We start from the raw sequence: 17702 nt of genomic DNA on the forward strand, positions 1-17702 counted from the left end.
TAGAAACTTTATAGAATATTCTAATCAATCCTAATTAGTTTAGGAATAGGATTAAACCTTTGGACCCTCCTCATGATCATTGGGTCGTAGGTAAAATCCGGTTTGGGCCCAGTTTAGTATTTTGGCCATAACTTCCTCATTATTCATCGGAATTGGGCTTATAATATATCGTTGGAAAGGTCTTTTCAAGCCCCATACAACTACACCATTATTGGACCCTTATCACGGACCAAACTAAACTGGATTGGACGTTTTCAAATAAATAAAGTCATTTTCAAAAACAGAGAGAGAAGAATTTAATTAAAACTAAACCGCAACACTTGACTTTTCACACTTTCACCTCATTCGATTATGGTTTGACGCAAAAGGTATTCATCACTGGGTTTGGTTTTCGGGAGACACAATTTGGTGTCTACACCTATATTATTTCGTTTTCATCTAAATTCCATAGTTAATACTATAGCCGACGTACGTCCCAATCTTAGGTTGCCCTTAGGTGAAATTTGGCATAAATAATTTGGCGCCCACCGTGGGGTCGACGACTAGTTAGTCTCTAAAAAACTCCAAAAAAAACTTTTTCTCTTAACAGGTCTCATGGGTTCATCCGGTGAAAACATGACGATCGATCAGCTCATGGAAGAGATCCGCAAGACTCGAGAAGAGCTCGCGCAACAAAAGGAAGATAATGCCCGTCTCACTGATGAAAGCCAGAAGACCGTCGACACTCTCAAGAAAGAATTGGATTCCGTCCGCAGCAACATACCTCGCCGTCGCTTAATACCAATGACATCCCCCACATGATGGACCTAAACTCCAGGGGCGAGTCGGACAAGGACGATGAGGAAGAGCAGGCAGACGGTACTGATCAAGAAGAAGAGGACGATGCAGATCCGACAGCCCAGAGGCTCAGCAAGATCGAGGCCCAGAATGCCAAGCTGCTCTGCCTGTTGAAGAGGCTGCCCAGAGCGCCAGTCCCTATCGTAACAGAAGAACCGACGGGCTTTGCCGTGTCGCCGTTCGTGGACGAGATCGCAATGGCCCATATCCCCAAGAGACTCAACATCCCTCCTCGAGCGTGGCTCTATGACGGATGTACCTGTCCGCTAGAGCATGTCAACCATTATAAGCAAAGGATGTGGCAATATTCCATCCCTCGCAACCTGCTCGAGCCAGTCCTCTGCAAATTAAATCCTTGGGGCCACCCTTACAGGGACCGCCCTTGAGTGGATGTGTGATATTAAACGTAACTCTAGTGCCAATTTTCAAACTTTGTGTAACAGGTTCTACAGCAAGTTCAACAACAGCTGCAAAGTTGAAAAGCAAACGAGCGACCTCTATCGCGTTGTCCAAGCAAGCGAAGAATCTATCAAATCGTATTTCAGCAGATTCAACAAAGAAATGATCGGCATCAAAGGATATGACGTCCGAATAGCCATCGAAGCTTTCAAGAGAGGATTTTCAGATGAGTCAGAGCTTTACAAAGAGCTGACAAAATATCCATGCACGACCTTCGAGGAAGTCAGGACCTATGCCCTAGCTTAGATGCGACTCGAGGATGATCTTGCCATCAGAAAAGGAATCGTGCCCTCGCCTTCTCCTAGCAATGACCGAGTCAACAGACGATCCAACAACAAGAAAACCTGGCGTCATAGGCCTTACGACAAACCAAGGCAGGTAAACAATGTCAATAACATTGTCAGCAGATATGTCTGTTTTGTATAGTTATTTACCCCCGTCCCATAGTCATAATTAGTAGTGCTTTTGGCTCTTCAGAGCCACTTTTATTACTAATTTGTGTCTCCTAGTGTTTTCGTAGTTTTGGTTGATTTTTGTAGGAAATTGCACACTTGGAGCATTTTCCCGAGATTATTTAGAGCAACTATGAGCATTGGAAGAGCACGACCATCTTTCGTAGCCCAAGGCCAGTTAGAGTCATCAAACCGGTGATTAAGGGCTCAACTTTGAAGAAGCCAAGGCTATGGACCGAGTATTCCAGCCCCTTGGAGGAAATTTGGATTGGGCTAAGTATCACGGCGCAATCATTAATCCATTTGAAGCCCAAGGCATTCGCCCGTCTGGGTAGGGCCTCGCCCGAAGGCGCGCCAGACCGGGCGGGGTAGAAGAGGAAGAAGGACATGCTTCGCCTTGTCTCACGCCCGACCGGGCGCGAGAGATGCACACTTGATGAAAAAGGAAGGCCCGGCCAGGCGAGCTAGCCCCCGACCTGGCGCGTGTTTCTAGAAGGAGATTAGGCGCCGTTTTACTTTGTTTTTATTTAGGATTTTCTAGCTTAGTATAAGTACGCTTTTGTTAAGCGAGTTTAACACTTCTTCTTACTCTTTTTCTCTCTCTAACTTTTCTCTCTCTCCCCCCTTAATTAAACTCTTAGTATTATTTTCGCTCTTGTTTTCTCTCTCTACAACTCTTGGTTTAATTCAATCCTTTATTTCCGTTAACTTTGGTAACGATTGCTTCTCTATTATTTTCAGTATTTTAATTTCTTTTATTCATCATGTCTTGTTTATTTGCTTCAATTAGTTTAGATTTAATTATGTGTGAGTAGTTTTCTTTCTAGGGTTTGTGAGGATCCATAAATAATATGAAGGGGTAATTTATTATTGTTGATTGTCAATGCTTGATTAATTTCCTATTGATTGTTTTAAAGCTATGCAATTAGATTTGCGCAGATTTAATTTGTATGAGTTTAGCAATATTAATTCGAGATTGGAGAGATGAGAATTGATGTTAAGGCTTAGTTCAATAGGCAGGTTAATTTATAACTGGTTAAGTCAAGATTCGAGAGATGCGATTTAATACCGGTAGATTAATTCTGTGATTGTAATACGTAGCGAAAGCCCTTTATGATCTGGTTAATTGATGCATTGATGATTGATTGTTTTGTTTTACGCTGCAATATTATTTAATTGTGAACCTATACCCTAGGTCGTTATTTACTGATTTCTCCTTACTTTCATCTCCTTTAGCTTAATTTATCATATCTATAATTTAGTTACTCTACAATTTAGATTATATTAATTAATTAGGAATCGAAAGACTTGTTTCCCTGTGGTTTGACTCTTCTTCCCTATCTGCATAGTTAGAGGAACTTAGCAATTATTTTTGACTAGATAATACGACTTTAGCCTGTCAAAATTTGGCGCCTTTGCCGGGGAACGATTTTATTTTTATTTCTGATTGTCTTTGTGGTCTAAATTATTTTCTCTCGTCTCAGAGAATGCAAGTTCTTTGAGAAAATTTTCTCATATTTGTTTGTTCAGTTCTGTGTTTATGCCCATGAGTTCTAGATCAGGTTGCATTCCATTCGACCCTGAAATCGAACGATCTTTTCATAGATAGAACAACTTTTATAGACAGATACGAGATATTTCTGAAGGTAATCCACCTTTGGAACCCCCATCTAATTCTAGCGATTCAGAATTTTCTTCAGAACCTAAATCAGAGATGACGGTACCACCACCTCCTCCAGCTCGCAAGCTCAGCGATTATTCACAACTGTCACTAACGGATTTTCCACATCTTACTCCTACTCCGGCTCTTGATGGAGTGCAATTCGAGATCAAGTCCCAATTTATCACGATGATGTAAAGAAAGCAGTTAAGTGAAGCTAAGGGTGAAGACCCTAATCTTCATATTGCAGATTTCTGTCAATATTGCAATAACATTAGGCAAGCTGGGGACACGCAAGACCAAATCAGGGAGATTTCAAGTACCCTTTTCTTTATGTGAAAAAGCTTAACTGTGGTTTAATGGTTTGAATAGAACTGCACTTGGTATTACCGACTGGGAAACTCTTGCTTTAAATTTTTATAATAAATATTACCCTGTAGAAAGAACAGCTTTATTGAGAAGTGCAATTAAAAACTTTGCCCAAGAGCCAGATGAAACTATATATGAGGCTTGGGAAAGATTCAAGGATCTGCAGAGAGAGTGTCCCCACCATAATTTAGCACAGTGGTAGTTGATCCAAGTTTTCTACAATGGGATTGAAAATTCATCTAGAACAATTCTAGATTCTGTAGCTAGTGGGATGTTTATGAATCTTAATGTTGATGATGCACGTCTAGTTATCGAAGATATGGCAATTCAAAATTCCCAATATGGGAATCCAAGAGGTTTTGCTAACAAAGGGAAACATAGTGTTGATTCTGTATCCTTTGTGCAAGCTCAATTAACCTCTATTTCTCAGAAATTAGATCATCTTAGTACTTCTAATGTAGCTAATGTTTTTGCTACTATAAAAATAATAATTCTAATGTTGATTTCTGTGAAAATTGTGGAATTGTAGGTCATTAGGAACAAGATTGTAGGAGTTCCGTGGAGCAAGTTAATGCCTTTCAAGCCTATAGGTAGGATGACCCATACTCCAACACCTATAATCCTGGGCTCGGAACCATCCTTATCTTTCTTATCAGAGTACTAATATGCAAAACCCTCTACCCCCAACAATCACAACAACAAGAACCAAAAAAACCACAGCAAAAATATTACTATCCCAACTCTAGCCAGAAAAATACTCCTCCACCTACTGACCCTGCTTTGTCAGAAATTAGAGCGATGTTAGGAAATATGCAAAACCACATGGAGAGTAGGGATGCTCAAATTGATTCAATCATAGCTTATAATAAACACATGGATAATCAAATTGCAGAACTATCCTTTACCCTACAGACTCGCCAGCAGGGAGCCTTACCATCGCAGTCAGTACAACCTACAGATTAAGCTTTTGTAATTACCGTGAGGAGTGGATCACACTATGATGGGCCTCATATGCCCAGAGATGATGAACCTGTTTTAATGAAAATTGCTAATCCTGATTTTGTTATACCTAATGACTCTAACGCTAGCCCTACAGGGCTCCATGGTAGTACTAATATTTCTGATGCTACATTGCAGGGTACAACTCCAGGGAAGGTTGCAACTCAAGATAAGAGTGGCTATGTTCAAAAACCAGTTATTAAACTACCATTCCCCAATAGATATTTGAAGACTAAATTGGATAAGCAGTTTGGTAAGTTTCTGGAGATGGTGTTTACAATTTGCAGTTCCTTTCACAGAGTTAATTACACAAATTCCTGCGTATGCAAAGTTCATGAAAGAAATATTGACTAGGAAACGATCTATTAGTGAGGTAGAAACAGTCGCTTTTACTGCAGAATGCGTACTACAAAATAAATCTCCACCTAAACTAAAATATCCAGGTAGTTTTTCTATCCCTTGTTATGTTGGCAATCTGATGATTGATAATGCATTATGTGATTTGGGTGCTAGTGTTACTGTTATGCCATCGTCTGTGTGCTCTAAGCTAAATATGGGTAAGATAAAAGCTACTAATATTACTCTACTAATGGCTGACCATTCTTTTAAATACCCTTTAGTTGTTTGAGAAGATGTTCCTGTTCGAGTAGGTAAATTTTTTATACTTGTTGATTTTGTTGTTCTTGATATGGAGGAAGATCTGCAAACTCCAATTATTTTGGGTAGACCATTCGTTCATACTACAGGAGCAATTATAGATGTGAAAAGTGGTAAATTGACACTATCAGTAAGGGATGATAATATTATTTTTAATTTGAATGATGTCCCTAAAGGCCCCATGATAGAGGAGAAGTGTTTTAGCATTAATGTGATTGATAATAATTGTTCTAATACCCCAAGATCTTGATAAAGATTCCTTGGAGACGCTATCTTGTGTTGCATCTTCTATAGGAAAAACTAATACATGGAAAGGGGAAGTGGATGCAATAGAAAGAGCTCTATATTGTGGAGGGCTTGGTTTTGAAGATGAGAAATTGGAGACAAGTGAGCAGGTTGCAACAACTGAGCTCGTAATGAGAGTCCCACCTGATCGAGTGACAATAGCTCAGTCAAGAGAAGAACCAAGGAAAATTAAGGCCACAGAGGTGTCCCTTGCGAGTAGTATTGATGAATCCGCAATTCAAACCGCAGAGGCTCCGCCCGACCGGGCGCGAGAGGAAAGAAGATTATGGCCTTAATTTCGCCCGACCGGGTGAACATCCACCCGATTGGGCGCGAGAAGAGATTCGTATACGAAAAATTTCGCCCGACCGGGCGCGTAAAAGAGCTTTATCGAGGACACAAAATCGCCCAACTGGGCGCGAGGTTAGCGAGTTACAGTCCCCCTAATTTGCCCGACTGGGCGAAAGGCCGCCCGACCGGGCGCGCCTCCTCCTTTCCCCCGTTCTGTTTTTCTTCTTTATTTTCCTTTTTCTTTCTTTTTATCTTTTTCCCTCTTTACCTTTTCTCTTTCTAAAATAGATGGCGCTTAGCCATACTAGGCTAATCCATGAGTCAATGAGGACATTGTCTGATTTTGGCTTGGGGAAGTTTTTGGATTGAGGTATGGTTTCTATCTTTCTTTTTGTTTTTGGTGTGTTTAGAATAGATTTATTGCTTTCTAGTATAGTTTTTACTGCTTTTGAAAAATAAAAAAAATAAAAAAATATGATCTAATGAATGATAAATCATGCTTCCCTAAGCCCCATACTTGAAAGTTGTTTTGATTCTTGGTATATGATGATGAACATTGTGGATAGGTTAGCCATGATTTGATGATTGATTGCTTGGATGCCCTAACATGCGTCAATTTTATTCAACTTCTTGTGATTATAGTGCTTGATTAGTTGATTTGGTGACGAATGTATGTTAGTTCCTAGTATGTCAATGAAGTTGAGTATTGATTTTTGACTTTGAGTAATGTTTGTATGGCTCGTTATTATGCACATTGAGGAGGACGAAGGCATTTGTTTTTTTAGGTAGCCTTCGGGCGATTTTAGATACATTTGTTCCCTTCTTACTACCCATGTTGTTGCCTTGACTTTTTATTGCTTATTTAGCCATATTACAAGCCTATTGAAGCCCCATTGGTTACTAGTCCCAAGCTTGGCTTGGGGGAGCTAATAGTTAATGAGGTGAGAGAGATGTAGTGTGCACATAATTTGCACAATTTGGGTGAATTTGAGAATTTATTTGTTATTCTTATTTTTGTGGATTGGAAAAAAATTGAAACGGTGTTCAAAAGTTGAAAAATTCCAATGTGAGATATAAAGAAAAAAAAAGAGCAAAAAGAGAAAAAATTGTTTCAATGTTCAAGTGTTCTAATTGAAGATTACTCAAGGAAAAATTATTAGTTTCAAAGAGAAAAAAATATTCAAGTTCAAAAGAAATAGTTCAAAGTTTGTTTATTCACTCAAGTTCTACATTCTTATATTTTTACGAGTGAAATTGTAAGTGTTGGGAATTATTGTTTTGATTGGAGTTGTATTTGGTGAATTTTTGCTGGAGTTGAGTATGTTGGAGTTGTTTGGTCATTATTTATTTTTTGCCATGGGTTTTATTAGGATTTGGCTCCCTTAAGCATGGCTTTACTCTCACATTTTCCCAAATTTATCCTACCTTTTACCCTAGCCTTACATTACAAATTTTAAAGACCTTCCGACCTTTGTGCATAGAGTTGTGTGAATGTGAAATTAGTTGTTTATCAATGCGAAAAATGATTTCATGTATTTCGAGTCGACTATTAGGTTGAGTACTTGTCATTTTAAACACGCGAGAGTGTGAGTTAGGAGGGCATTGTTCACATATAAAGGGGTTAGGATGGAGAGCGATTGAGTATATCTTTTACTCTCCACATAAATGAGAGTTGAGTGTGTGAGCGCTAGTCTTGAATTCTATAGGCTCTTGTGGTTTGCCCTACTTGGCAATTGTTAGGGAAGATGAGTGATTGGATGGATGAAATTGGTTGATGTTGAAGCATGTTTGTTAGATTTTCCTTGAATTTGTTGTTCTTGATTTTGATTATTTGGGGTGAGAAATGTTTTATTTGTTTATTGATGAGCTCTGTGCTTCGAGACAAGCAAAGGTTTGGCTAGGGGGAGTTTGATATGTCTATTTTGTATAGTGATTTACCCCCATCCCTTGGTCATAATTAGTAGTGCTTTTGGCTTTTTAGAGCCACTATTCTTACTAATTTGTGTCTCCTAGTGTTTTCGTAGTTTTGGTTGAGTTTTGTAGGAAATTGCACACTCGGAGCATTTTCACGAGATTATTTGGAGCAACTACAAGCATTGGAAGAGCACGACCATCTTTCGTAGCCCAAAGCCGGTTAAAGCATCAAACTGGTGATTAAGGGCTCGACATTGAAGAAGTCGAGGCTGTGGACCGAGTATTCAAGCCCCTTGGAGGAAATTTGGATTGGGCTAAGTATCACGGCGCAATCATTATTCCATTTGAAGCCAAGGCATTCGCCCGTCCGGGTAGGGCCTCGCCCGAAGGCGCGCCCGACCGGGAGGGGCGGAAGAGGAAGAAGGGCATGCTTCGCCTTATCTCGTGCCCAATCGGGCGCGAGAGATGCACACTCGATGAAAAAGGCGGGCCTGGCCGGGCGAGATGGCCACGGATTGGGCGCGTGTTTCTGGAAGGAGATTAGGCGTCGTTTTACTTTGTTTTAACTTAGGATTTTCTAGCTTAGTATAAGTGAGCTTTTGTAAGCGAGTTTAACACTTCTTCTTACTCTTTTTCTCTCTCTAACTTTTCTTTCTCTCTCCTTAATTAAACTCTTAGTATTATTTTCCCTCTTGTTTTCTCTCTCTACAACTCTTGGTTTAATTTAATCCTTTATTTCCGTTAACTTTAGTAACGATTGCTTCTCTATTATTTTCAGTATTTTAGTTTCTTTAATTCATCATGTCTTGTTTATTTGCTTCAATTAGTTTAGATTTAATTATGTAAAAGTAGTTTTCTTTCTAGGGTTTATGGGGATCCATAAATAATATGAAGGGGTAATTTATTAATGTTGATTGTCAATGCTTGATTAATTTCCTATTGATTGTTTTAAAGCTATGCAATTAGATTTGCGCAGATTTAATTTGTATGAGTTTAGAAATATTAATTCGAGATTCGAGAGATGAGAATTGATGTTAAGGCTTAGTTCAATAGGCAGGTTAATTTATAAATAGTTAAGTCAAGATTCGAGAGATGCGATTTAATACCGGTAGATTAATTCTGTGATTGTAATACGTAGCAAAAGCCCTTTATGATCTGGTTAATTGATGCATTGATGATTGATTATTATGTTTTACCATGTAATATTATTTATTGGTGAACCTATACCCTAGGTCGTTATTTATTGATTTTTCCTTACTTTCATCTCCTTTAGCTTAATTTATCATATCTCTAATTTAGTTGCTCTATAATTTAGATTATATTAATTAATTAGGAATAAGAAGACTTGTTTCCCTATGGTTTGACCCTTCTTCCCTATCTGCATAGTTAGAGGAACTTAGCAATTATTTTTGACTAGATGATACGACTTTAGCCTTTCATTAGCACTAACAATTTACAAAGCTCTGTTGACAGATCTCAAAAGCAAGATGCCGACGTATACCCCGACATCGTTGAATATGGATTCTGCGTCGACATCGGGGGCGTGGTGAATGCCCTGCATTCCTTATGAAATGTCGCCCATTGGCCCAGGAAAAGTGACAGGCCAGAGGAGAGCAAGGACAAATCCAAATGGTATGACTATCATAGTGATCATGGCCATCGTACTGAATACTGCAACGCCCTAAGGAAGGAGGTGGCTTTCCTCTTGAAGAAGGGCCATCTAAAGGAGCTGATGGGAAAAGGAAAAGAAAGTTCCAAAGAAGCATCAACCCAACAGCCCCAACAGTCTCAGCAATCCCAGCAATCGCAGTAACCTTCCAAAGGCCCGATGGTCACTAAGGTAGTCAATGTTATCTCTGGTGGATCTGATATTTGTGGACTAACGTATTCTGAAGCAAAACAAATATAAAGAACAGGTACCCTTGAGGAAGTTGTTCTAAAAGACGCAAGATTAGGCCAAGACAAAGCTCTTGAAGCAATGGTTCTCGCCTTCGACGGCTGTGACTTAGGGGAGTATCGCGAAGAGCATAATGACTCCCTGGTTATATCTTTAACTATTTGCAATTGCCTGTTGCGAAGTGTATTGGTCGACGGAGAAAGCTCAGCTAATGTCCTTTTCAAAAATACCTTGGAAGATATGGGAATCGACCCCGGAGACGTCGTTAAAAAGTTAACTGTCCTTGTAGGTTTAAGCGGAGAAGCTCTCAATATAAGGGAAGAAATCGTGCTACCTACATTTGCAGGAGGCGTCAACTTGTCAACTCACTTCAATGTTGTGGACTGCCCGTCGGCTTACAATGCCATCATCGGTCGTCCTTGGATTCGTAGAATGAAGGCCATCCCCTCAACGTATCATCAAGTAATCAAATTTCCAACCAAGTGGGGTTTGTAAGAAATCAAAGGAGAAAAGGTAAGAAGCCAGGAAATGCTACAGTTCTACATTGAAGCCATTCAAAAGGACGGTATAGCACTTACAGTAAGGACCAGCATTAAAAGAGCCCAACGAGCAAGCAATCTAAGTGGCGTTGGACCCAAGAAAACCAGAGCAGACTGTCAGAATTGGAGCATCGCTCGACCAAGATATCAGGTCTGAACTTATTGAGTTTCTTAAAGCTAACATAGACTGCTTTGCTTGGTCGCATGAAGATATGACAGGTATTAGCCCTGACGTGATCACTCACAAGCTGAACGTCGACCCTAATCATCGACCAGTCAAGTAAAGCAACGAAAGTTCACACCAGAGCGAAACTAAGTAATTAACGACGAGGTTCAAAAGATGATCGAAATAGGAAAGACAAGAGAAGTCAAATACCCCGACTAGCTAGCAAATGTCGTGGTGGTTAGCAAGAAGAATGGAAAATGGAGGGTGTGCATAGACTTCACCGACCTAAACAAAGCATGTCTCAAGGATCCATTCTCGATGCCTCACATCGACACTATGGTCGACGCAACTGCTGGACACAAATTGCTCACATTCATGGACGCATATTTAGGTTAAATACTAATGCATCCAGACGACCAAGAGAAGACAACCTTCATGACGGACAAAGGAATCTACTGCTACAAAGTCATGCCACTTCGACTGAAGAACGTAGGCGCGACATACCAAAGGCTCGTCAACAAGATGTTCAAAGAGTAGTTAGGAGACACAATGGAAGTATACATCGACGACATGCTACTAAAGTTCAAAAAATCTGAAGATCAAATCGGACACCTTAAATAGTCCTTCGATGTCTAAAGGCAGTATGGTAGAAACTAAACCTACTAAATGTTCTTTTGGAGTGCCTGTAGGAAAATTCCTAGGGTACATCGTGACCCAAAGAGGGATTGAAGCAAGTCCCGACCAGATCAAAGCCATTATCAACATCCAATCCCCAAGGAACGTCAAGGAAGTGCAAAAGCTAACAAGACGCGTTGCAGCACTTAATAGGTTTATATCCAAATCATCCAACAAATGTCACCTGTTCTATGACATCCTACGAAAAAACAAGGGATTCGAATGGTCGGAGAAACATGAAAAATCTTTGTAGGACTTAAAACAGTACATAGCATCACCACCACTCTTATCCAAGCCAAGAGAACATGAGACACCGCAGCTATATTTGGCAATTAGTACGACATCTATGAGTGCAGTCCTCGCCAGAGAGGACGACAACCAGGTATTCTTCCTTAGAAAAACTAGTACTTTCTTTAACAATTGTTGTTAAGAAGTTACAACATTATTTTGAAACCAACCTAGTGGTGGTACGTACTAACTTTACACTTAAGTCTGTTTTGCGTAGTCCAGAGTTAACAGACAGGTTGGGCAAGTAGAGCGTCGCCCTAAGTGGGTAAGACATCAAGTACCTACCAAGGACGGCCATAAAGTCTCAAGCCCTGGCAGATTTTGTGGCAGTTTTCAGCCCGGAACTAGAGCCCCTAGCCGCCACTTTACGCAGACTCTTCTTCCCAGGGTTCACAACGGCAGCGTCAATATCTGCACCAAAACATGCCATAAGGACACTCGTCAAAAAGCCGAATCAAGGAAAGCGACGAGAGATATGAAAGATACCTCCGCCGTGCCATCTACAATGAAGCCAACTAGCGTCTTCGCCCAATGACTCCCTGTCTATAAACAGATAGCGTGACTTCCATCCACGATCGTTCACCTTTTCAGCCCTTTCAACTAAAGCAAGATGTCTTCTCTTCAGCACAAGGGTCCATCTGCTCTTGGTTATATGTAATTATACGCATATACTAAATCTGACATACAGGTCAAAAGGCTCCTCCCAATATTTGGTCACCTTTGCAAGAACAAGAGCTATTCTCTAAAATTGGGGCATCACTTGTCCCGGGCTCACATCTAGTACCCCCATTAAAGATCGGGACAGGGGACCAAATTGAAAGGTGTATCCCAACTTAAAAGGGTACTCACACATCACCACAAAACCTCTCAGGGAAGTTTTCCGGCCTCTCTTCTTTACTCGGGACCTCGACTACGGTACATTCAGGCATCCCCACCAAAGCAACAAACGATAGAACGTCCTCTTCCACAAAGTCACTCGGAGGATCGTCATTATCAGCCATCTCTCCTACTACTTCACTTTCCCCTCTTTCAAAAACCCTAAGAGAAAATCTAGTTCTTTGAGGCAAATTCAACTCCCTAGTCTTAAGCTAAATATAAGTCAAGTGGGAATTAGAAGGCAAGGTCGAGAAATTACCTGTTAAATCAATCAGAAATTGTGAAGATTCTCTAGAGAGCTTGATGCAGCAGTGTAATTGAGAAGACAATTTGGGAATTTTTTCGGAGAGAGAAAGCAAAATTAAGGATGTGTGTAGAAGGGGGAAATAAAGTGGCACGGTTATTTATGGGGTAATTAGGTGAGAAGTTATGGCAGTTTCAAATTTGATTTTTAATGGGATAGTGGGAAGTTGCAATTGTTCCCTTGATCTACCCACGATCAAACCAACAATTGGGGGCAAATTGTTATGGTCGATTTTCTAGGCACGTCCCGACGCACGACAAATCACACGACAAGAATGGACGACATGCGAGAACATAACTAACCCAGTGAAAGATAAGGATTGACCAAGTCTCAGAAAAATCTTTGCCCAATAGCAACATTATCCTATTTCGAACAAAATCTCGTTCAAGACTATCTTCAACAGAAAGATAGACTCAAGACTTAGTCCAAGCAACAGCTCCCGAAATTCAAGGAGAACGTTGAATGCTTCTAACAGATCTCCTGCTAGGTTTAGTTGTTTATTTTTCTTCAGTATAAATAGCCTAGCACTTGTATTCATTAGACACATAATTCATTCGCATTCTACTTAGATTCTGAAGCTCTAACAACTATTTTAATCAACAGTTCTTCATAGTTAAACGGTGGTCTTGCACCCACCCGCAGTTTTTCCCACATTTAGGTTTTCTGCGTCACCAAAAAACCTTGTCCTATATTATTTCGTTTTTATCTAAATTTCATAGTTAATACTCTAGCTATCGTACGTCCCAACCTTAGGTCGCCCTTAGGAGAAATTTCGCATAATCAGGTACGAAACATATGAGTTTTATAATTTAACAAATTTAAAGCAATCAAAATCACCAATATCGAGCATAGCGCCTTCTCCTGCTGATACTGCTCCAATAATTCCTGGTATGTAAATTAAGTTTTATTTAGTAAATTTGCATTACGTCATCGATCCATTTTAAGAATAATTGACTCAATTAAATTTGGCTCAATAAAAAAACTTAAAAATTAGTAGTAAAAATTGTAAATAGTTTTATGCATTATTGAAACTTTCTTTAACAACTATGTGATGAAATTTGTTTTTCATTCATGAGTAAAACAATATTGTCAAAATTAATAGGGAAATTCTCTTTGGTGAACTCTAAATTTTTAATTTTTTAAGTGGTAAACGTTTTAAAATTTTATTATCAATGGTAAACCTAAATTTTTTATATTAAGTCAACTATAACATTAATGATAAATTATGACTAGATATTTAACCATAGTTAGATAGTTTTTTATTTTTACATTTATTTTGGAAATATTTTTTTATAAAACCAAAAAAAAAACACCAAACCCCTCACCTAGCCACCAGCATCACTGCTTGCGACGCCTTGCACCTTCTCATTTCCCATTTCCCCCACCGCCGCCCGCCCCGCACCTCCTCTCTTTCCCATTTCCCCCCAAAGTCGCCCGCCAGGCCCTAATCGAAAATCCCACCCCAAACCACCACGAAAACCAACGCCCTTCCCCAATGAATCCCCTCTTTTGTGAGCCGACCACGGAATCCCTGAAATTCACCCAAAACCACTAGAAAACTGAAACCTGTTTCCTGGGTTTAGTTTCAAAACCCTAAACAAGTTTGGGTATTGTAGACACCCAAATGTGTCTCCCCAAAACCAAACCCATTGATGAATACCTTTTGCGTCGAATGATTATCGAACGAAGAGAAAGTGTGAAAGGTCAAGTGTTGCGGTTGGTTTTTTATTAAAAATTCTTTCTTTCTGTTTTCGAAAAACAACTCTATTTTATGAAAATAGTCAATCCAGTTTAGTTTGGTCCATGACAAGGGTCCAATAATAGTGTAGTTGGATGGGACTTGCAAAGAGCTTTCCAACGATATATTATAAGCCCAATTCCGATGAATAATGAGAAAGTTATGGTCAAAATACTAAACTGGGCCCGGTTTGATCTTTACATGCGGCCCAATGATCTAGGGGAGGGCCCAATGATAATTATTATTCCTAAAGTTATTAGAATTAATTATAGTCTTCTAGAATTCTCTAGAAGGTTCTCTTAAGTCCTAATAGAATTAGAATTAATAATTATATTTTGATAAGTTTTACTTGGAATAAAATATTATTTTATGAAAAATACGATTTCAGTTTTCATACGGACTTTACAAATCAATTTTGATTGATAAGTGGACTCCGTGTTTGAAACCGCGTAGGGATCCAGGCTGTCGCCAAACGACAGGTCTGTCGCCACGCGACAGACCCTATCGCCTGGCGACAAGGTCGGTTTTGCAGCGACAACCTGGAGTTTTATTCCTTATCAAATTCTACTTATTTTCGGACTGTTTTCTTATAAATAGGGTCCTAAACCTCCGTTTTGATACATCAATTCACAATCATCAACAATCATCATCTCTCTCTAAAGCTAGAAGCTTTCTCTCTATTCTTTTTCTAAACCTTCCCTCTAACACAATTCCGCATACACGAGATCTAGAAACACCTAGCCGAGTTCGAAGTTGTCTTCGCCCTAGACGTGAAAGGTTATAATTTCTGAGGGTTTGGTCCCAAATCTCTATTTCCATTATTTAATTTAATTGTTTTGATTATTATATTTTCCTTGAAGTTACTTACGTGTGTATTTTGTTAGAAAGAGGTACGAGGCATCGAAATAAGCACTTTAATTGTTTTATTGATCTTTTGATATAGAAATCATGCTTAATTTATTTTATTAATTCCTAGCATCATGTTAGGATGTCTTTATAGCTTTCTAGTATCATGTTTAGGGTGCCTTTTACTCTTTTCTAATATCATGTTAGTATCATGTTAGGTTTAAAGCTTTGATCTTTATTGCTTAGTGACATGCTAGGGTTTGTTATTAATCTTGTTAGTATCATGCCTAGGATCTTGCTATTATATTTAAGCTTTATTATTAACATGATTATAATTGTTATGATTATTGTGATTATCATGTTGCTTGATGCTTATTTATTGTTATTGCTTGATCACACCTTTTATGCATGTTTAAAGGGAATTTGTACTTGTAATCATGCTTAATAAGATAATTAATAATCTTGTTTTGGGCTAATTTGATTATAATTCAAGTGATCGCCTATAATAGTTTTGCTTGTGCATTAATATTCAACCAACATAGATAAACAGGTTTAGGGTTAATCTATTGATTGCATGTTAGTCAGAAAGCACACATGAATGCGAGAAGAATGAAGTAGAGGCCTATTATTAGGGCAGGTTCAATCTCTTTTAGGTTGGATTTATACCTTCATCCTCGAACCCTATTTGGTTCAAGACCTTTTGGAGTTGAGGATCTCATGGATCGTTAAGGGGTGTAATCTTCACCATGTGAACGGTTTACAAGTTCCTAAAACTTGTTGGCGACTCTTTTGCTCTACCTTCCTTCCCTTTAGACGCCACCATGCTTAAGTGTATGATCACAGTGGGGTTCAAGCTTGGGGTTAATGGCTTGAAATATTCCTTACAGGTATTTTATGTTGTTTTGGAGTGGATTTAAGGGTTTGTGGCTCGGCGAACTAGGGAGGAGGTCGACGAGAACGTACGCCAGTTTTCGAGGTGGTTTGGGGTGGGGTGGAGGTCAACAGTGGGGCAGTGAGGGAAATGGGGGTGGTGGGGGTTCGATATTAAGAGAAAGAGAGGAGGTGGGGGATCGAAGGTCGGTGCACCAACGAAGGTGGAGCTGGGCGCCAGCGTTGGTGGGGGTGGGGGAGAGGTGGCTGGTTGACGCCGACAGGAGAGGGGCTGCTGGTGGCTAGGTTAGGGGGGGAAGGTTTTTTTTTTTTTTTGAAATTTTTTTTTAATACTTCCTCTTACCCGTTTTTTAATAGTTGCAACACATACTTTTTCACGGTATTTAAGGTATGTGGGGTTCACATGTATAATATGATTTAAAATGGGGTGAGTGGTTGTTAGGAGTGTAATTTATTGGGTCATGTGCTTTAAATAAAGGAAATAATATAGCATTTTCCCAAAATAACCTTCCATTTATGGTGTATTGCAAGTATTGTAACATTTCTATTTTAGCGAAGTGTTGCAAATATTAAAAAACGAAGGAAGTATAATTTAATTATTAAAAAATAAAAAACTAACTATAGTTAAGGATTTTTATCAAAACAACACTTATCAATGGTAATCAATAATTTAGGTTTACCATTAATAATAAAATTTTAAAACATTTACGACTTAGAAAATTAAAAAGTTGGAGTTCACCAAATAAAATTTCCCAATTAATATAGCTTTCATTATTTCATACTAGTTTAGACATTTTCATTTATATATTTTCTTAAGATTAAATCAAAAAACAAAATCAAAGAAGTTATGTAAATAGTGTACAAAGTCAAAATGTGTCAATTATATATTAAGGAAGTATAGAAATTGATGATGTGGATTTATTAAGAAATGATAAGAAAGAAACTTCTTAGCCATAACTAGCACCGGTAAACAAAGCCGCAATCAAGTGTGGGTGGTCACAAATCTTAGACATTGCTAAGTTAATACGAAGTATAACATCGAAGTCCTACCTTTTGTTAGAATGATTATATAGTAATGTATTGTATAGTACCCGAGCGTTGCATGGTGGTGATTCCATATTTCTTTCATATATTTGTTTTTGATATTATTTTTAAAATAACTTGGCTTGCTTTTTTTTTTTTAATTGCTATATAAAAATATTAAAAAACATGTACATAGTCCTTTTTTTAAAAAAATGGTTATTATTTAATGTTGCATTATGATAATTACTACGATGTTATGTAAAATTTTTTAAAATGATGGTTAGACAAATTATTTTCAATATTTCTTTATCTATTGAGCTTATATGTTTAGAGTGGAAGCTAAAAAAATGTATATGAATAGCTATCAATATCTAATATTGTTGTATATTGGAAAGATTCAAAAGTAGTACAGAGTGTACAACAACATTGATGCCAAAGTCAAGTTTTGTATTTTAATATTAGTTTTAAACCTACTTAATCCTAAAATTTAGCAAGTAAAAGGAGGGAGAAAAAAATAAATTAAATAATTAAATAAC

The 17702-nt window shown here is 38.5% G+C and overlaps 1 non-coding gene across 1 annotated transcript; it reads right to left on the minus strand.

Annotated features, from left to right (window-relative positions):
• Positions 1-3859: 3859 nt before the first annotated feature.
• Positions 3860-3966, minus strand: LOC145580468 (small nucleolar RNA R71). Its single transcript, XR_014099502.1, has one exon. It is a non-coding gene; the product is annotated as a small nucleolar RNA R71 (small nucleolar RNA).
• Positions 3967-17702: the final 13736 nt, after the last annotated feature.

Source organism: Chenopodium album, chromosome 14 (genome assembly GCF_948465745.1).
Source record: "Chenopodium album chromosome 14, dcCheAlbu1.1, whole genome shotgun sequence".
In the NCBI taxonomy this organism is placed as follows: Eukaryota; Viridiplantae; Streptophyta; class Magnoliopsida; order Caryophyllales; family Amaranthaceae; genus Chenopodium; species Chenopodium album.